The sequence below is a fragment of the Lepus europaeus genome, chromosome 1 (genome assembly GCF_033115175.1).
Source record: "Lepus europaeus isolate LE1 chromosome 1, mLepTim1.pri, whole genome shotgun sequence".
Lineage (NCBI taxonomy): Eukaryota > Metazoa > Chordata > Mammalia > Lagomorpha > Leporidae > Lepus > Lepus europaeus.
The window spans coordinates 73650137-73671806 of NC_084827.1; the positions used below are offsets into that span (position 1 = coordinate 73650137).

The window sequence follows — 21670 nt, forward strand, 5'->3', positions numbered from 1 at the left end:
CCACAACAAGTGAAAAATTAAGGTTGGGATCTCTGCTGCCAGAGACCAGCTCCAGCCAGTCCAGGGCCCCAAGGTGTGAGAGGCGTCGGCACTCGAAGAAATGAGAGACACACTCACAGCAAGGCTGATGGCATGGCTCTAACTCTCGAGCATCAGACTTTATTTTTATATCATAAGTCACATAATGATTCTTTTTTCTCACAATAACAAGCCTGTTGTCCATTTTTTTTATTACAATTTTTTCGATTTTCAAGGGCATATTCAGAGCACAGGTTACAATCACAGACGGGTGCGAGATAATAGGCTGCCCACATAAGCCAAGGCCTGCAGTGCTGTCAAGCTTTGCAGAAATTGGCTGTACAAGCTAGAATAGTACCTTCCTAATCTAATCTTACTAGGAGCCCCAAGTTCAAGACAGGCCTTTTAAAATGTATCTCCTCTTTGCAGTTCTTTCTGTAATTCTTTAATTTCTTTATTGTACTTATTGAAAGGATCCCTGAGATCTATTCTACAGTTTCGATATCCTAACCATTGTTGTATTTGTAGCATATATTGAATTAAAGCTTTAATAACATTTATCTTTATTCTAGTGGGAAATATATACTAGAGAGCCTGTTGCCTTTTAATTCTTTTCCACAAACAGCTCAACCTTGCGTAAAGCATTAACCCTTTCTCCTACACTAACATTCTGCTTGATTAAAATTCTACAAAGCAATGGACATTTTGGGGATAATGAGACTAAGCATTTTCCCTAAAATTAGGAATACAGCGATCATTAGTGGGACCACCAGGAAGCTGAGGCTTTCTTATGCAGAGTGCAGTTCCCAACAAACCTAAAACCATCAAGAGGACCGCAGCTGTCCTTCTCACACCTTGCTGAGACAGACCTTCTGCTGTGACCTTGTCGGCCAACCGAAGTTTCCTTGGCCTCGCCACTCTGCCCCAGGCTAGAAGTTTCCTATTAAATTTTCATCACTTCTTCAATTCATCACTAGCAAAGCTTCAATATGGCAGGGTAGCAATCTATACAGCTCCAGGAGAACTCGGCCCAGGCCCCACTGCAGAAGGAACGACAACTGAGATGTAAGCAGGAGGCCTTGCCATTGTGTGCAGCTTCCAAGCATGCTCCTACAGGTGTCGGAGTTGTTAGGTCCCCTTTTATGCTCCCTCTCCCTCATCCTGCTGCCCAGTCTCCCCATCAGCTATAATGTGACTAGTAGTGACCTTGAGAGTAGAGGCCAAGTAAGAATGGCAGACAGGATGTAAGCTCCCAGATGACACTGGACGTCAGCTCTGCACTGCCTTCCCCTAGAGCTCATGTTACCTAAGAGGACAAAGCAACCCTTTCTTTTATAAGCCATGATCTTTAAGGTCTTTTACTTACAGGTATATACAATTCCCATTTGATATAACAGCCATCTTATTTAGTGAATTTGAAGGAGGTTGTTACCCCAGATCAGTAATATATCAATATTAAACTGCTTTTTTCTAGTAACAATGGGTTACATAAAGCAAACGTAAAAAATAAAAATTATTTTTATTTAATTGGCCTTTTAGTTTTTTTTTTAAATAAGTATTTTCCAGAAAGTTTGGCCAAAAGGAAAGTAAAATTTGCCAGCCCACGTAGGTGTCAAACCCACAAATTTTACTGCATTCTTCTCAGCAGTCATATAGATGCTTACAAAAGTCAGGACAGTTGGGTAGGTCATTACTGTAACATAATCTCTGTGTTTCAATTTCTGCGCTATCCAACCAGAGTCTTTCATTAACTACTCTCTACATGTGAGCTTAATCTCTAATGTGCAGCACTGATAACAGAGAGGCCCCAGGTAAGAGTAGGCACTTAGGACAACGATGCATCGATGCATCATATTTCAAACAAAAAGAGGCCTTGATTTCAGGAGAGCAGCATGTGATGAGAAGAGAGATTCCATCTGACAAAGCGGTTCCCCTGTGGCCTGCCTGGTGGCAAGGGAAATTGGATTAAATTGTTTCTGATGGCCACATCTATGCTAAGATTTCAATGACCTTTATTAACTTTCATTAATCATATAATCATCTTCCTATTTTGTAACTGAATTTAGAGCATTTTAAGATAATAACTTGCAAAGTCTGTAGAGCCTTAGTTAAAATATGACCTAAAAGAGTCACTGCTTCTGTTGGTTAAGTATCAAATCCTGCCACTGAGAATTATTTCCCATTTGATGTAAAGGGAAAGATGTCCACAAAAACACCGAGGCCATGGCTAAGGCAGAATGGCAATGTTGCCTTAATTTGCCTATTTCAAAATAGGATGCTTACTAAAGAATCTGTAGCTAGCTCAAGGACAAGTACAAAATATTTAAGATGAGTAGATAAATTTTAAAGTAATTGTTTTTAAATATTCTGAAGGAACAAAATCTCCTGGAAACTATTTCATTCAGAACAGTCAATAATACAGATCAAAGATAACACTCATGAGTTGCCAAGTGGGGAGAGGTGTTAAGGCCACTCAATAGCATTCATTTGTGTAATTTGTAGAAGGAAATGCAAAAATCCATTCTTAAAGGGGTCAGTTTCTCCCCTCTTAATGTTTTTAAAAATTAAAATCATCATTAACTCCATGTTTTTTGTTAATGCTATGCATAACTGGTTGTACCAAGAAAATTACACAGCTTGAAATTTCTGACAATTCTGCCACACAAAAATTATACCTGATTTTCTTCTTTCCCTTTTGCTTATATCTGTGTGAATGTGTATGTTCTTTCTGTCACTACTTCCTACCATTTGCCCTTAGTGTTATGTGTCTGATCTTTTAAACTGCAGCCAGTAACTCTGTTATGAGCTTGGCTGGCAACTGCAACCACACCTGGAGGCTACCTTAAAAATTCTACATTCCGGCCGGCGCCATGGCTCAACAGGCTAATCCTCCACCTTGCGGCGCCGGCACACCGGGTTCTAGTCCCGGTAGGGGTGCTGGATTCTATCCCGGTTGCCCCTCTTCCAGGCCAGCTCTCTGCTATGGCCAGGGAAGGCAGTGGAGGATGGCTCAAGTCCTTGGGCCCTGCACCCGCATGGGAGACCAGGAGAAGCACCTGGCTCCTGGCTTCAGATCAGCGCGATGCGCCGCCCACGGCGGCCATTGGAGGGTGAACCAACGGCAAAAAGGAAGACCTTTCTCTCTGTCTCTCTCTCTCTCTCACTATCCACTCTGCCTGTCAAAAAAAAAAAAAAAAAGATTATATAAAAAAAATTCTACATTCCATGAACATTAACAATTTTTGTTCCAATAAGCTAAACAAACTGAATGCAGGAGAAATTCTACTGAGTTTGGAATTGACCCATCTGTTGCTGCTGGACTAGATATTGAAGGCTGCTAACTAGAGTTACAATTATAGCATTAGTGGAAATGTACGAGTTGTCAGGGCAGAGAAGAGGGAACTAGTTTAATCATGGAGTTAATCACAGCATGGAACTCTTTCAATGACAGCAATGTCCTTTGCTCCCATGAAAGTCCTTGCCCCTTATAAAGGCCACATCCTCAGCATCACGTGTAATTTTCAAAGATGAGCAGCATTATGTACTGGGCACCAGATGTTTCGGTTGTGCAGAGCCAGTGAGGACTTGAGTGACTACACCTGCCCGGCTTACACTCAACCCAAACAGCTGAAGTATGGGGTGGGAGGTAGGTTCTTCCCTATCCCCACACTGCACACCTACTTCCAAATACACAGGAAGACAATGAAGTCTGGATTCTGAGCATCACCTTGATAAGATGATCACATGGTAAAAATAAGCCCCAAGGAAATAAAATGAGATTCTTGTTGTTATGTATGTATTCAAATATGTTTTCCTGATTACAACAGGGCTGCACTGCAAAGGACTGGGTAGGAGCTGAAGAGAAAGCTAAAAAGGAATATCAGGGTTTGACAACACAAGTATAAGCTGTTCAACTGCCAAACTGAGATGTGGACATTATCAGCTAGCTTACAGAGAATTTAATCTATGCACAGACGTCAAATTAGAAAATCCTTACAATGACTTCCTACAACTGATAAGAGGGTACTTCAGAAAGTTCATGGAAAATGGAATTAAAAGATAAGCTTGTTTTGGTGAAAGAACTATTTGAAATTCATGTATAGGTTTTCCATAATTTGCATTTCCAATGAACTTTTTGGATATCCTTTATGGATTTCAAAACTTTTTTTGCACCAAAATAAATTTGTATTTCAATTCCATGTTCCATGAACTTTCTGAAGTTCCCTCATACAAACTTTCCCTAAGAAAGACTAGAGTCTCTTCCTGCCTTGTGAAATCTACATATACATGTCTTCCATCTCCTACACTCTCCTAAGCTTTCCTGGAGTTTCTGCAGTTCTGTGTTCTCTTCTTTCTGGTGTTGGCTCATGTAAAGAACTAACACAAATCTCTGGTCAACAGTAGCGGCAACACCTGGCCTCTGGCAAAGAAAACATTCTGTCAGCATGTTCTCTCACAATGCCAAACTCTATATATTATTTATATATTTCTCCCAAATTGAGACATGAGCCTAAGCAAGAATTCATGAACTAACCATTTGTCTCTTTGCCTTGTATGACTATAAACGGTTCCTGTGAAACCCCAGTCAGAGAAAGAGTAATTTAGCCCAAACCTTTCTTTCACCAATAGTTCCATATTTAGACTTACAGTGTTATCTCCAAGAGAAATTATGCCTACATGTAGAGACATGTCGGTAAGGATGAATAGAATATCACAGAGATGATTCAACTTTAGTTGTTAGGCACAAATAATTAACATGCATCACAGTTTTAAAATCTGCGTGGCATTTCTACATTCTTTAAATGTATTGGGATCTTCAAATATTGGAATGGCCCAGATTTCGCTGACCTCCTGAAGGCCTTCAGTGGTATAGTAGTCATTGCAGACAGCCTTCTACATGCATCATTAAATACATATTTAGCTCCCCATCACCTAGTGAAGGGGTAAGTTAACAAATACATGAGTGCCCACCATCTGCTCAAATACATGAGCTTTACACATTCACTTAGAAGGTATTTATCTGCGGCCGGCGCTGTGGCTCAACAGGCTAATCCTCCACCTAGCGGCACTGGCACCCCAGGTTCTAGTCCCAGTCGGGGCACTGGATTCTGTCCCGGTTGCCCTTCTTCCAGGCCAGCTCTCTGCTGTGGCCTGGGAGTGCAGTGGAGGATGGCCCAAGTGCTTGGGCCCTGCACCCCATGGGAGACCAGGAGAAGCACCTGGCTCCTGCCTTTGGATCAGCACCGTGCACTGGCCGCAGTGGCCATCGGAGGGTGAACCAACGGCAAAGGAAGACCTTTCTCTCTGTCTCTCTCTCACTGTCCACTCTGCCTGTCAAAAATTTAAAAAAAAAAAAAAAAGGTATTTACCTACAATATTACTCAACTATGCATAGGTCTATATTCAATGAAAATTTTCCTGATTTAAGTTTCAAGCTCAGTGTCACAGCTGTTTGATAATTTAAAATATTTATAATTTCATGAGAAAAAAGACAATATGGCAAAATGAAAAAAAAAAAAACCCTCATATCAGTTCATTATGCTTTTGCAAGTCAATTAGCCAGTGCTATTTCTGTCTAATGCCTAGTTTTATAATTTTAGATTGTACGTCGGCCCTATTTTGCTTTCTACCTTTCCAACACTAACAAGGAAATTAGCTCACAGGTATTCACCACCTAATATGATTCCATGCTTGGTTATATATTTTATCATTCAGCAAAAACTCTAAATCGCTCACTTACTGAGCTGAATCACATGCTGAAATACAACCATTTGTGAATTATTGTATTGCTGGAGGTCTGCTTACAGCTATCTGATTTTAGAATTAAAGGCAGAATAAATCTTAAGAGGAAAGCTAATATATTTTAATTTTATGCATATTACCTATTTGAGCAATATATTCAAACACTGGTTTTGCTATAAATATCAAAGGGAGTTCAGAAACACTCACCAAATATTTCATATTACAATCTTAAATACACTTTTTAAGACAGAATAATTGTAGCCCATTTACTAGAATAACACTTAACATGAGCAGATGCGTATAATGCTTATAAAACCACAAAAGCAGTCATTTAAGTTCTAACTAGAATTATCATACACAAAGTATAAACTATAATTTTATTTTTTTCTTTAACCAATAGAAATAGCACCCAAATAAATTAACAGCTGAGAAATCAAATCTTGAGAAAAATAACATTTTTATTAAAGGGGAAAAAACCCCCTCTCTTGTAGATATTTTTGCACCTAGAATATCTCACTTACAAAATAGTTAATATTTAAAGTCACAACAATTTTCCAAATTAAGCTAAAATACAGAATTTATAATATTTAAGATAAATCAGAGCATTGTTTATACTTTTCAGAGAAAAACAAAGCTACTTCTTTTGATATGGAAAAAAACTATTTAAATTATTTTTAATTGGGTTTTAAAGAGAAGGAGTCTAAGTGTCTCTCCAGTTAGTCCAGAGAAAATCTAATTAATGTTCTTTTTGCACATTCACAAAGCACTAAATTTCATAGCAGCGAAAGGAAGAGTGCATGGGGGTGAAGGAATGATGACAGCCAGGTCTTTGGCAATCTTCATGCTGTGCACATTCAGGAGGACTTCCAAATGTAACCGTTATTACTTTTTGGTAGATGCAGATATGGGTAACTTCCCTCATTCACCTATATTTTGTTCCATTTTATGAGTTATGTAAATTGAATGGAATTGTTTTCTAGGAGTTCCAATTAGTTCTTTTTCAACTCTCCTTGATATTCTTGTTTTGTAGCTTACTTGGTTTTGTTCCTAATTTCAAGTTTCTTATTATTTCAAAATAATGTATTAGTATAGTTAGGGTAAAGCCAAGCTTCTGCAATCCAATACACAGCAGTAATGAACTAAGAGGTTTATTTATGTCTCTGGCATCTTATCTCAATGTGAACAGACCAGCTTAGTGCCTATTCGGAGTCCCGGGCCCTATTCACACCATTGCTCCACCATGCTCTAGGACACTATCGACACATGTAAAGTTGGGTTAATGCCATCTGGGCTCCAGCAAAGTGTGAAAGGCCAAGACAGGACAATGACATATCACCCAATCACATTCCATTTGTGAGTACCTAATTACATGGCTGCACCTCACCAAAAAGGGAACCAGCAAATGTAGAGAGTTGAGCAGTCATATATCCTATAATTCCAATACTGTAGAGTAGGAAAAAATTTATTTTATGGACAGCTGGTCATCTCAACCACAACCTGAAATACTAAGACTTTGTACAGATTCTATTATATCAAATACTCTATTATTCTGACTCTATTGTTTATCTTTTCTGTTATTTTTCACTTAACATGTTTTCCTTTATGTCTAGTGATTTTGGATCATCAGTTCATGTTCACGTTCTAGGAGAATATATGGTACATGTCCTGTGAAGCCTTTGAGGTTGCATTCTTTCAGAGAGGGAACACATTTACTTTTCATACCAATGCTAAAATGTTTTTTAGCTAAATTGTTCGCTTAAGTTCTGGTTGGCCTTCTAGGTAAGGTTCCTTGGCATCGTACCAAATTCCAGCTCTCACCATTCTGATATTGTAGTCCTGCCAGGTCTCACCTTGAATGGCCCTGAGCACTCATCTGCAGGTCACAGTATACATAAAAACTGTCAGAGTGCAGGCCTGATGGATTGGCAGAGACATTCAGATGTGTTGGTGCCCATTTAGCCTTTGCATTTTTATTATTACCAAATTATTGGTTTATAAAGATCCAGCTTTGCAATGCATTTAACATTGGAGGGTTTTGTTCATTTGTTTTATGATTTAACCAGTATTCTAGTTTTCTTATCAGGAAGATTAGGGCTTCCAGTCTAATATACCATTAAACATGGAAGCCTGAAATATGATTTTACCAACAGTTATGAAAATGACTTAAGAGAGATCATCAAAAAAACATGAGAGTTAGAATCACAAACCTAGGGTTCACTCCTGATTCTTATCTGTTGTGTGACCACACTCAGAACTCTGACTTCTTCATCTGTAAAATAGGGAAAACAATAGCCATCTTACTCATCTCAGTGAGTTATGATGATCACATGGTAAGAAGAGTTGCAAATTCTCAAACGGTATTGCCAGTTGAATAAAGACTAAGAGGAACCTCATAAGCACAGAATACCCATATATCAATAAGTTCAGATATGTTACAGCAGAATGATGTATAAAGCCCTTTTCTTGCTATCTTCCACAGGCCCCACCCCTGCTGAGCCAGCCCTCTGGTTATTGGTTTCACCTGTGAGCAGTTGGCTGCCACTGCTGACTCCACCAAATATCTTCTTTGTACTTCCATCTGCATTTTATGTGTACTCTGGAGCGTTTAGTTGCTAGTATCAACACTGGTGCACAGTCTAGCAACATTTATTGCTCCCCTGCTTGGCTTAATGTTTCTGACTTGGTACGATAATATTATTAATAGTCACAGGGTACAATAAAAGAAAATTAAGTGTTTATTTTGTTTAGGCTTTAGCCACTTTACCTACAGCCTTTTCCCATTACATTTGCACATAAATGAGCATATGCTACATTTTTTAGATGCAAATCAGTTTTTAACTTTGTTAATCATATAATTTCCTTTCTGGTAGTCTTAAAAGCTGCTTTTGGTGTTACTCCAGATGCATGTATATTGGGGCAAATGAAGAAATGGCCATGTGGTAGATGTTTGCCCTTTTGTGATTTACTAAGAGTTGCTTCTGCAGAGAAACTGTATTTTAAAAGATCAGTGCTATTCCAAACATTTCTTTGCAATTCCAGGTGCATTTTTGTTCAATTTCAGCCTGAAGTCAATTGTTCAACTGCAGATAATTTTCTAATAGGCAGTTGGGAACAACTGCCATGCAATGTAATCATATCATGAGAAACACTTCAGATAAATATATTAGAATCAAGTTGCAGCATTAAAGGGCCCTCACTTCTCAGCAAGAGAAGTTCAAAGACCTGAGCCATATAAGTGGGCATCCAGTTCAACATTACTAGTTTATTCCACATTTTCTACCCTCCTCACCACCTCCTAGTCACTGTCTTAAATGAAGTGTTTGCTCTGCCTTAAAAAGGCGAATTAATATTTCACATGGCAAGAACTCTTTTATTCCTTGGTGGGATACTTCTAACTTGATTTATAGGATGGTGTTTAAATGTTTAAAAGCTTTTGTAAGGCAGGTTTTCAATCGATTAAAGAATTCAGTTACCCTTGAGGTTCTAGCATCAGATATTATCTCAGAAGGCTTACTTCCAAAGATTTATAACTCAGTTTTTTTGTCATGCTAACTATATATTTTGGTGAGTATCCTGTTGACCAAATTTGGGGATTTCAGCTTAGCATCATCATGTGGAGTGACTATAAATAGTACTGTTGGGTCTGTATTTTCTGACTCCCCTTACTGGGCTCTGGGTCAGACAAGACTTCAGCCAGATCAGCTAGAGTACACATGAGACCTCTGAGGCATCTATGACTATCTCACAAGTGAAACAAACAGATAATTCTGAGCAGGAAGACAGAATATTTCATGAGAATCTGTATAAAATGAACTAGTGTTAAATCCAAAGCAGATAATTCTAAAAAATGTGAATTAACTTCAATATGATGCTTTATAATTTCAAAGGTACTTTTCCCCAGTAATCCATTTCATCTTCACTACAAACTTTGGAGGCTGGCATCAGGATGATGAGGATTTTGTTCATGAAGAAACTGAGTCATGGAGATGTGAATAAACTGGAATACAATGCAAACTAATGTCTGCTGGCTTCAGGCCCAAACTCTTCCTTTCTCACCAAGCAACTTGGACATCCAGCAGTAGGCAAAGCCAAGCTATATCTCAACTGTCTTCCCTTTAAACTTTAATACATCTGATATATTCATCCTTGGCATCTGCCAGTCACACTAGAATGTGTCAAAACTCACCCTTACTCTTGTCTCATTCCCTAAGTTTTGGAATTTGATTACCAACAGGCAAATGTACCACTACCTATGCCACCTCTCCCCCTCAACAGTTATGAGGACCAATATAGCACAAAGTGTTCTTGAGGACTTTCTCTGGTTGGATCTTCAATTTCTCCATAGTTTTCCCCCAAAACTCTACTTATAAAATTATATATTAATTGTGTTCTAAGTAACAATGAGTATTAGTGTTGATTTCATGCACCATTTTCAATAGAAAATGTACATCTTTCTCCCTCTCGTAAAGTATTCCAAGTACTATTAGAACAGGCATAGTAACTAGGATTCCTTAAACTTCGTATTCTTCCTAGGGAATGTTACCCACCCTGCAAAGAACAAGACAGTGAAACACCATTCATAAAACAGTTCTATCTGCTGGACAAGCTTCATACAAGGGGTCTTCAGAAGTCTCAGAGGACACATATGTTATGCAAAAACTCTGAAAATAATTTGTTCCAAAATAAACTTACTTTTACTTCCACTTTCCATGAACTATTTGCAGTATTTTCATACCTTGCACCTCCATCCCATACACCATGTTCTGGCCACACTTTTCTAGACTATATCCTATTTCCTATCTCCTAGCTTTTGTATATGTTTGTGTAGGGCTGCCTCACTTCTAATTCACTAGTAAAGTCTCATTCTTTTAGGTCAGTATGTAAAAAACACTTTGACTTTCTATACTCAACTCGGCTGTTTTCAGAGGATTGTTTCTGTTCCCAACTCACTTTCCCCAGAAAGATATTCCTTTATCTGCCTTACTCTCTTTGCTTGCAAGCCTGTCTCCACATTATGCTACAAGCTCTTTGACAGAACACTTTCATCTCTATTCCCAGCACCTAACATCATACTTAGGTATACAAATATTAAGCAAATATTTGTCAAGAAATGAAGAGAATAAATGAGTATGTAGAAGAATGGATTAAGTGGACATGGGAAAGATGAGCAGAGGAGGTAGAAACTTGGATATCCCCTTGACATTCCCTTTACCTCTGTGTGGACTGAGGTTGCAATTTAAGAACAGCCCACACGGCTCAGACCCTTCCTATCACTTCCCAGCAAAGCATAGTGCTTTCTGTGGGGTCAATGTGTTTAATCATAAACCGGGACTGATTACAGGTTGAGATGATTATATTATTTAATCCTTACTTTTTAATAATTTTCTTTGGAAGAATATACATACAAAAAGCTGCATCCACTTAAACAATACAATTTGATCAGTCTCTTGAGGAGTATACAGTGGTATAAACCACAGCTGTAAATGTGATACAGAATATTTCAATCACTGTAAAAGATTCTTCATGTGCCTCTGATGGGCAAAGCCCCTTCTGTGTGTGACCCAGTCATCCATCTGCTCATGGGCACTATCAGTGCATAACTTAGACAAATAGAACCAATAACACATATCTTTTGTTCAGTCCTTTACTTTAGAGGAATGATTTTGTGATTCACAAAATAATATTCACAAAATAATATTTTGTATGGCTATGCTACATTTTCTATATCCATTTATTTGTTGATGGACATTTGAGGTGCATTCAATTTTGGCTATACTGAATAAATTGCTATAAAGTTCTTGTGAGTATTTATTCTCATTTCTTTTTGGAAATACCAAGGAATGTCATCACTGAGTCATACAGAAAGTAAATTTCCAACTTTTTAAGAAAAAGTCAAGTAATTTCCCCACCTGGTAATGTGAGTACTATTTAATAGATTTAAAGTCTCAGAATAGTACCTGGCACACAGGAAGTACTAAAATACAGTTGCCCCCCTCCCCACACCTGTGGGTTCTGTATCAGAGGATTCAACCAACCACAGACCAAAAAACTAAAAAAAAAAAAAAAAAAAAAAAAAAAAAAAAAAAACCTGGGTCGATACTGAACATGTACCAATTTTTTCTTGTCATCAGTTCATAAATAATTCAGGAAATCAATGGTTTATTTAGCATCTCCATCATGTTAGGTTTTAAAAGTATGTAGAAATAATTTAAAGTATACAGAAGGATGTGCATAGGTTATATAGCTATACTATACCATTCTCTATGAGGGACTTGGCCAGATTATGGTACCAACAGGGGATCCTAGAACCAATCCCCTATGGACATGAAAAGACAGCTTTATTGTTTTTGTTGTTCTAAGAGTGTACCTCAAAAAGTTCAGGGACATGGTCTGAAGTAAAATAAGCACATAAGGACCACATGTTTGATCTCACATGTAAAAGATTTAAAATAAAAACAGTCAATCTGCACTTAGAATAGTGACTGTCAGAAGTTGGGAAAGGTGGGGGGAGGAAGGATAAAGGGAAATTGGATAACTGGCACCGAAACATGGTCAGATAATAATAACAGGTTCTAAATGTGTGTTGCACAGCACATGGTGTCATAACTGCTCACATAATAATGTAATGTGTCATAAATAAAGAACTAGAAGAGAGGCGCAGGCAGGCTCTACACATAAAGACAAGAATAAAGAATAATTTTTTAAGTTCATGGATAAATGGAAGTAAAAGGCAAGTTTATTTGTTGCGAAAGCTTTTAGAATTCAATGCAGTTTTTGATAACATGTATTTTCCACAAACTTTTTGAACATTATTCATATGTTGTCCTTCTTCTTCTCCTTCTCCTCCATCATCATCATCATCATCATCATCATCGCGGCATTCCATAGCAAATTCATGATCGCAATCAATAATCCTAAAAGCAACTCAACTCATTTGCCAGCTCTTTAATTTCTCTTCCAAAGAGTAAGGTCCTAAAAGTTGCACAAGCAACCCTCTGTCTACATTTCTACCCTTCCCTGGGCATGTTTCCCTACAGTCATGGCGTCAAATCAAATAGCTCCTCTACTCTTGTTGAGTGGCTCACCTGCATTTTTTTACAGATGTATTTGAATTTATTATAGTTTAAAATTAGTAATTTTATATGCCTCCAATAACTTGTCTTTTTCAGAGACAGAGAGAAGTCTGGAGCTCATCTCAGAAAAAAAGAAAAGACATTTCTTTCTAGTTACAGTTACTGCAAGCAGGCAAGGGTATCTCTTAACTGTGCTTGGTTGCAGGATAGCATCTATGAAGATGCTGCCGTTCTGCTTCTGTTTCATCTAGACCACAGATACTTGTGCTCATTGGTCAACCTGGTTTCCTCTGAGGTTTCTGTTTCACGGACTAGCTCCTCTTCTGACAATCTAATATCTAAGGTGTCGTTTATCTCTCTCTCTCTCTCTCTCTCTTTTTTTTTCTTTCTTTTTTTTTTTTTTTGACAGGCAGAGTGGAAAGCGAGAGAGAGACAGAGAGAAAGGTCTTCCTTTTTGCCGTTGGTTCACCCTCCAATGGCCGCCGCGGCCGGCGCACCGCGCTGATCCAAAGCCAGGAGCCAGGTGCTTATCCTGGTCTCCCATGCGGGTTCAGGGCCCAAGCACTTGGGCCATCCTCCACTGCCTTCCCGGGCCACAGGAGAGAGCTGGCCTGGAAGAGGGGCAACTGGGACAGAATCCGGTGCCCCGACCGGGACTAGAACCTGATGTGCTGGCGCCACAGGCGGAGGATTAGCCTATTGAGCTGCAGGGTTGGCCTAAGGTATTGTTTCTCAACTCATCAGGGATCCCACTGCAATGCCTAGTAGATGACACAAGCCATCCACTACCTCTTCCTATAATCATCTTTCTTGAGTCTCCAACTTTGAAGGCCGTACGTAATGCTTTCATCTGAAATAGCTATTGGTAAGAAACTTACGTTTAATCTTTTCTTTTCATTTAAACTTCATGTTTATGCTTATAATGAAGAATGTTATTGAGTAGTCTTCTAGAAGCAATTATTATAGAACAACATAAAAGAAAATTAGTGTAACAAAGATAAAATCACCCATTATCTTTTTTTTTTTTTTTTTTTGACAGGCAGAGTGGATAGTGAGAGAGAGACAGAGAGAAAGCTCTTCATTTTTGCTGTTGGTTCACCCTCCAATGGCCGCCGCGGCCGGTGCGCTGTGGCTGGCACATCGCGCTGATCCGAAGCCAGGAGCCAGGTGCTTCTCCTGGTCTCCCATGTGGGTGCAGGGCCCAAGGACTTGGGCCATCCTCCACTGCCTTCCCGGGCCATAGCAGAGAGCTGGCCTGGAAGAGGGGCAACTGGAATAGAATCCGGCGCCCCGACCGGGACTAGAACCCGGTGTGCCGGCGCCGCAAGGTGGAGGATTAGCCTGTTAAGCCACAGCACCGGCCCCATTATCTCATCTTAACTCTAACACTTCTACCATTTTAATGGATTTTTATATGTAATTTTATTAGCTGTAACCATACTCTGCATGAAATAGTGCATACCCTGAAATCTTGTTTCCATATTATAAATATGATTTTACATATTATAATACATAATTTATATGTATCATTTTTAATGCCTACATACTATTCCAATAGATTTAACAAACTGTCTTGTCTTTGGACATTCTGTGGCTTTTTATTTTCTGCATTCAAATAATTCTCTGACAAAGATCTCTCTACAGCAATTTTTTGGTACTTTTGTTATTTTATAAAGATTGATTATTGCTCTTTCCCTATCTCTGTCATATAGGCTCCTCTAAAATCCATAGCATTTAAATGTTAGGGTCTTTTTGGGTGTCATGCATCACTGATTCTCTTTCTACATTTCTTCTCCCCTAACTGAGCACATCCACAGCCGACACAGCCTCCAGAGCTCGAGATCTCTGTCTATAACTCAGTCAAAATATACCCCTTAATCCCATTCCCTCCTCAAATATGTTCCTAAACACTAGCCTCCTCTAGAATCTGCACAGCCTCCTGAGTGAACATCCTCAGATCATGGTGCTCTAATCTTCCAATGTTCTAAGTTAGCAATGACTTCAGCAAGTTCTCTCTTTCCTCCATAGCCAATAGGTACCAAGATCTCCTGAATGCTGCCTTAGAAATCGTTTCCACAGGTTGCGTTGCTTCTTTAACTTTTTCCCATTTGGCCACTGCCTTGATTCAGGCCTTCATATCTGCTAACTACTTGTCTGCTAACTACTTCCCCTGTTAACAATTTCTATTTATTTATTTATTTATTTTTGGACAGGCAGAGTGGACAGTGAGAGAGATAGAGAGAGAGAGAGAAAGGTCTTCCTTTTCTCTTGGTTCACCCCTCAATGGCCGCCGCAGCCGGCACGCTGCGGCTGGCATGCTGCGGCCAGCGTACCACGCTGATCCGAAGCCAGGAGCCAGGTGCTTCTCCTGGTCTCCCATGAGGGTGCAGGGCCCAAGGACTTTGGGCCATCCCCACTGCAATTCCAGGCCACAGTAGAGAGCTGGACTGGAAGAGGAGTGACCCAGAATCCGGCGCCCCGACCGGGACTAGAACCTGGGGTGCTGGCGCCGCAGGTGGAGGATTAGCCTAGTGAGCTGTGGCGCTGGCCCCTGTTAACAATTTCTTAGCACTGCAACCAGTCTAGTTTCTTAAACAATGATCCCCTAGTTAAATTTTTATTAGCATTCTTATTGCTCACAGCATGCATCAGAAGCACCTAAAGGACTTGTAACATTGGATATTATTGGCTCCCATCATCCAGAGTGTCTTATGCAGTGGTAGATCTAGAGTAAGGCCAGAGAAGTGAAGTTTCTAAAAAATTTTAAGAGGATGCTGATGTTGCTAGCCTGGGACCCACTCTTGGAAAACCCTCATTGAGATTTTTGACCCACATATTTTCTTTTAAAGATTTTATTTATTTATTTGACAGGTAGAGTTACAGACAGTGAGAAAGACAGACAGACAAAGGTCTTCCTTCCTTCCATTGGTTCACTCTCCAAATGGCCACTACAGCTGGAGCTGCACCGATCTGAAGCCAGCAGTCAGGTGTTTCTTCCTGGTCTTCCATGCGGGTGCAGGGGCCCAAGGACTTGGGCCATCTTCTACTGCTATCCCAGGCGATAGCAGAGAACTGGACTGGGAAAGGAGCAACCGGGACTAGAACCCAGTGCCCATATGGGATGCCAGCGCCGCAGGCAGAGGATTAACCCAGTATGCCACGGCGTCGGCCCCGACCCACATATTTTGAAATATGGGTTCAGTTGGCCGGCACCGCGGCTCATTAGGCTAATCCTCTGCCTGCGCGCCGGCACTCCAAGTTCTAGTCCTGGTTGGGGTGCCAGTCCTGTCCCGGTTGCTCCTCTTCCAGTCCAGCTCTCTGCTGTGGCCCGGGAGTGCAGTGGAGGATGGCCCAAGTCCTTGGGCCCTGCACCCACATGGGAGACCAGGAGAAGCAGTGGAGGATGGCCCAGGTCCTTGGGCCCTGTACTCTCATGGGAGACCAGGAGGAAGCACCTGGCTCCTGGCTTTGGATCGGCACAGCGTGCTGGTCACAACGCACCGGCTGTAGCGGCCACTTGGGGAGTGAACCAACGGCAAAAGGAAGACCTTTCTCTCTGTCTCTCTCTCTCTCACTGTCTAACTCTGCCTGTCAAAAAAAAATATATATATATGGGTTCAGTTTACCCTGCCAGTCTTACTTTGCCTAGTGAAACTTACTTTGTTGTGCTAAATGTGCTGACCTTATATAGCTATTATATACTCTCAGAATTGACCTTCAATGCATATTCTGTAACTTGTATCTAAATAACATCATGTTTAAGCTTTCTTCTTTTTTTAGATTTGATTTATTTATTTGAAAGGTAGAGTTACAGACAGTGAGAGGGAGAAGCAGAGGTAGAGAGAGGTCTTCCATCCGCTGGTCCACTCCCCAAATGGCTGCAACAGATGGAGCTACACTGATCCGAAGCCAGGAGCCAGGAGCTTTCTTCCCGTCTCCCACGCGGGTGCAGGGGCCCAAGGACCTGGGCCATCCTCCACTGCTTTCCCAGGCCACAGCAGAAAGCTGGACTGGAAGAGGAGCAGCCGGACTAGAACCAGCGCCCATATGGGATGCCAAGTGCAGCAGGTCGATTAACCTACTGCACCAAGGCACCAGCCCCGAAGCTTTCTTTTTCTATTGGTAAACAGTTACTGCAAAGTCACAAGCTCAAATATGTACCTATACCAGGTGAGTAGAAAAAATATACAAAGCAGGAGGATAGCAAAATGAAGGTTACATTCAACATTTTAAATGATTTAGAATATACTCCCACCCCCATCCCTGCAAAAAAAGAACAGACCCAGCCCTTTAGAGAAATAACTGTGTGCCCATGTTCATTGCACACAATTCATTATAGCCAAGATATGGAATCAATTTACATGATCATTAACGGGTGAATTCATTAGGAAAGTGTGCCATACATGCACTGGGAGATACTTTTCAGCCTTTACAAAGAAGCTAACCCTGTCATTTGTGTCAACATGAGTCAACCTGAAGGACCACAGGTCAAGTGACATAAGCCAGGCACAGAAAGGTAAATACTGTATGATCTCATTTACAGAGTCTACAACAGTTGAATTCACGGAAGCAGGGAGTAGAATGGTGTTTACCAGAGGCTGAGGAGGGTGAGATGTGGGATTGGGAAAAGGCTGGTCAAAGGACACAAAATTTCATACAGGAAGAAGAGCTCTATTGTATAACATGGTGAATATAGTTAACAGCAATGTACTGCACACGTGAAAATTGTGAGAGAGCATATTTTATGAGGTTTCATCACACAAAAAGTCATGAATTAATACATATATTAAGTAGGTGATTTATTCACACTGTGTGTGTGTGTTTTAATCACTATATAACATAAATATGACAGGATACTTCAAAAAGCTGATGATAAAATGGAATTTGGTGTAGTAGTTAGAAAACACTTGAGACATTTGCCTGGATTTCAGTCTCAGCTCCACTCCTGATTAATAATGAGCACCCCGGAGGCAGCAGGTACAGGCTCAAGTATGGGCCCTGCCAACCATGTTGGAGACCCTGCTAGAGTTCCAGGATTCTGTCTTCAGCCTGGCCCAGCCCTGGCTCTTCTAGGCATCTGGAGAAAGAAGTAATGAATAGGAGATTTCTTTTGCTGTCTTTGGCTTTCTCTCTGCCTTTGAAGTAATTATCTGTATCTATCTATCTATCTATCTATCTACCTACCTACCTACCTACCTGTTTGTCTGTCTAGCTATCTATCTAAATTCATGTGCATGAGTATATATTACTTTTTTAAAAATAATGAATAATTTTTTTAAACTTTTATTTAATGAATATAAATTTCCAAAGTACAGCTTATGGATTACAATGGCTTCCCCCCTCCCATAACTTCGCTCCCACCCGCAACCCTCCCCTTTCCCACTCTCTCTCCCTTTCCATTTACATCAAGATTCATTTTCAATTCTCTTTATATACAGAAGATCAGTTTAGTATGAATAAATTTTAAAATAAAGGACCAACCTCTGCTTCACTCCTCTCACTTCATGCTATCACCAGGTCTTGTTTTTTTTCTTCAAAAAATGCCAGAATTCTATATTTATAAACGAAGTCTCCAGATTCTTAGATATTGGCAAAGGATTAAAAATTTAAGCCAAATGCTGGCTGAATTATACAAATCTGGAGGCTGAATTCAGCCCCAAAACTCACAAGTTTATAATACACTTCTACATGTTTTTCTAGACCAAGTCCAAGGTACATTGTTCCATGCAGCTTTCTGATGTTTCCTTGGACTCCCATTGTGTGTGTGTGTGTGTGCACAGAAGTACATGTACAAGGTCTGTTGTACTGTCATTTCTGCCCCTTGGTTAAAATTTATACAAGGGGCCAGTTTTGTGATTTAGCAGGTTAAGCCACTGCTTATGACTCTGGCATCTTATATCAGAGTGCTACTTTGAGTCCCTGCTACTCTGCTTCAAATCCAGTTTCCTGCCAATGTGCCTGTGAAAGCAGTAGAAGATGGCCCAAGCACTTGGTCCCCTGCACCCATGTGAGAGACCAGAGGGAGTTTCCTGGTTCCTGACTTCAGCTTGGCCCAGACTTGGCTGTTGCAGGCATTTGGAGAGTGATTCAGAAGATGGAAGTGCAAGCTGTGTGTCTGTCTGCCTATCTGTCTGCTTCTCCTTTGTCTCTGTCATTCTTTCATATAAATAAATATACCTTTCATATAAATAAATACATCCTTTAAAATTTTTTCTGTGAATGTATTTACTTTAATTAAACTATCTACCCAAGTGTTACCTCCAACACCTAGTTAAAAGCTAAAAAGCAGAAACTAGAGCTCACACTTTTATGTCTATTTCCTAACCTAGTATATATACCCAACATCTATCTGGTAACAAAGGAGGAAGATTAAATCAACAAATGAAAGTAATCTCTCCTTTTGGTACATAGCATGCAACATTTCATTCCGCATATCATAAATTTCCTTTGTATGGAGTTGCTCAGTGACATGCTAGTTTTCCCACAATGAAACAGTCAGATTTCAGGCATGCTTTCCATAAATGTACAGAAAAGTGTTGGTCCAGGCATGCTAATACATACACTGGAAGTATTTGAATCAAGCAGTACTATTTTGGTTAGGCTTTCAAGAGAGAAATGATGGGAATGATTCACAACAGTGACTGAAGGTATCAATATTCCCTTATCATACTCCTGATAATATTTCACATGCGTGCAATTAATCACAGCATTTACAAATGGGAAGATTTTGGGTCAGCGCTGTGGCACAGTGGGTTAACGCCCTGGCCTGAAGTGCCAGCATCCCATATGGGCCTGGTTCTAGTCCCAGCTGCTCCACTTCCCATCCAACTTTCTACTACGGCCTGGGATAGTAGTGGAAGATAGCCCGAGCCCTTGGGCCCCTACCACCCACGTTGGAGACCTGGAAAAAGCTGCTGGCTCCTGGCTTTGGATCGGTGCAGCTCCGACCATTGTGGCCAGTTGGGGAGTGAACCAGTGGATAGAAGACCTCTCTCCCTCTCTGTCTCTCCTCTCTCTATGTAACTCTAACTTTCAAACAAATAAATAAATCTTTAAAAAAAAAGAAATGGGAAGATTTATACATCAACCCAATAGTCAACTGCCTTGAACCTATTTAATACAAAAAATCCCCACAGTAACAAAAAAAGAGAACAATAAAAATAAATTATGTATTGTGACTTCAGAGACAAAATCAAGCCTGAAAATTCTTTATCCTCCATCTACATCTGGCATTTATTCCTGAAGCTGGGCAGCTTCAGATTCTTAAATGTGACTTGAAAGCAGTAAAACATAAAGCTAAAAGTACCCAAATTGATTTAGCCAAAGAGTTCATTGAGCCCTAAAGTATCTTCCCTGGGAAGAAAAAGTTATTGTCAATGGTGCCCTTTGATTTGTACTTTTTGTCTAAATAAAACTCGTTGCAGAGTGGAAAGCAAAGTCAGATACCCTTTCACCTTTTACTAAGCATTAAAGCTTGGGGGAAAAGAAAAACAACTGCTTTAGGATAATTGCGATTTGCTTCAATTATATCACGCAACTTCACAACCTGTGAGGTTTTTCGTCACTTCTCATTGGGCTGCTGTCACATTGGAGAGGAACACACTGTTGGAACTGAAGCTGCTGACAGCATTCTTCAGGCCCAGGGTCCTTATCAATGGTAGGTGAACCATTAAGCAGCATGCGATACCCTAGATGCAGCCTTCTTTGCCTTCACTTTCTAGCAAAAGGACTTAGTTCCACACTTTTCATTTACTATTCATACATTTCTCCCTAGAGCTAACAATATTAATTAGAAAAAAAACGGGCAAAATTATGCTTTAAAATGTTTAAACAAGAACATCTATATTGGGTTCACCTTTCCCCGTGCATATTGAATATCCTTCATGCTTTTATATAACATTGATTTTTATATCATGGGTGAATATTTTCTTTAGGAAAATACATGTGACTTGCTGGATTCTTTAATATAAAGAGCCTAAATCAATAAGATAGTTGCAGATGATGCTGTTCTAATTACCCTTTCTCTTTCAGAACAATTTCGCACTGTGAATTAGATGTGAGATTGGAATTTATGCCTATTGGAAACCACCCAGGCTCTGAACAACCTTTCCTTCTCATACTTCCTGGATTTTTTGACCAGCCTTAATACTTCTCCCAAAGTGTTTTTAATCAGGATGCACCCTTACTGAGGAATTTAAGGCTGCGTTGAACTGTTCTAGTCCACAGCTAATCACTTTCACCAAGACTGCTGGATAAAAGGATCCCAAGGTCAGCAACCTCCAAGCATTGCCTGTAGCATGCGATTGGAGAGTGATCATCTTCCTTGATAAAATCTTGGCTGATTTAGTTCCAGCTTGAACATCTTGCTCTGTCCACTTCAGAGGATCAGTCTGCTTTTGGTGCCCTGCTCATGACTTACCTGTCTTCCACTTAATTATTACTGAGTTTTATATTACATTTTATGACATTTATCTAACTGTATTTTTCACACTCTCCTGTCATTCAGTTGCATGTGGATCCTTTAAATCACAGAAGGAAAATACTGACCTTTGCATAAAGAACTATATCTTCACGATTTCAGACTTTGAAAGTGACGATTTCTGTCTATCATCATGAACTCATCCAGTTAAAATCATGCTATAAACTCCCTGCATTTTTCTTGTACCAGTAGTTAATTTTGCAATATAACATATATTCCTGAAATATACTCCTCACATTTCCTTGCATTTTTCCTAGCAGCCCTTGTGACAACAAACTCTTTAATGGCAATGACCTTTGCTTTCTTTAAAATGTCTCCCAATAGACACAAGCAAAATCCTAGTTTTATAGTCAATAAC

General features: G+C 40.0%; 1 protein-coding gene across 5 annotated transcripts in view; it reads right to left on the reverse strand.

Annotated features, from left to right (window-relative positions):
• The window catches only part of NCKAP5 (NCK associated protein 5), a 957082-nt gene that overhangs the window by 844680 nt on the left and 90732 nt on the right, over positions 1 to 21670 (reverse strand). The window contains exon 2 of one of the 5 annotated variants that reach the window (XM_062185809.1): positions 7968 to 8029. The exons of the other annotated variants lie outside the window; for them this stretch is intronic. The gene's annotated coding sequence lies outside the window, so the exon portion shown is untranslated. The remainder of the gene's footprint in view (positions 1 to 7967; positions 8030 to 21670) is intronic. 5 annotated transcript variants of the gene reach the window in all.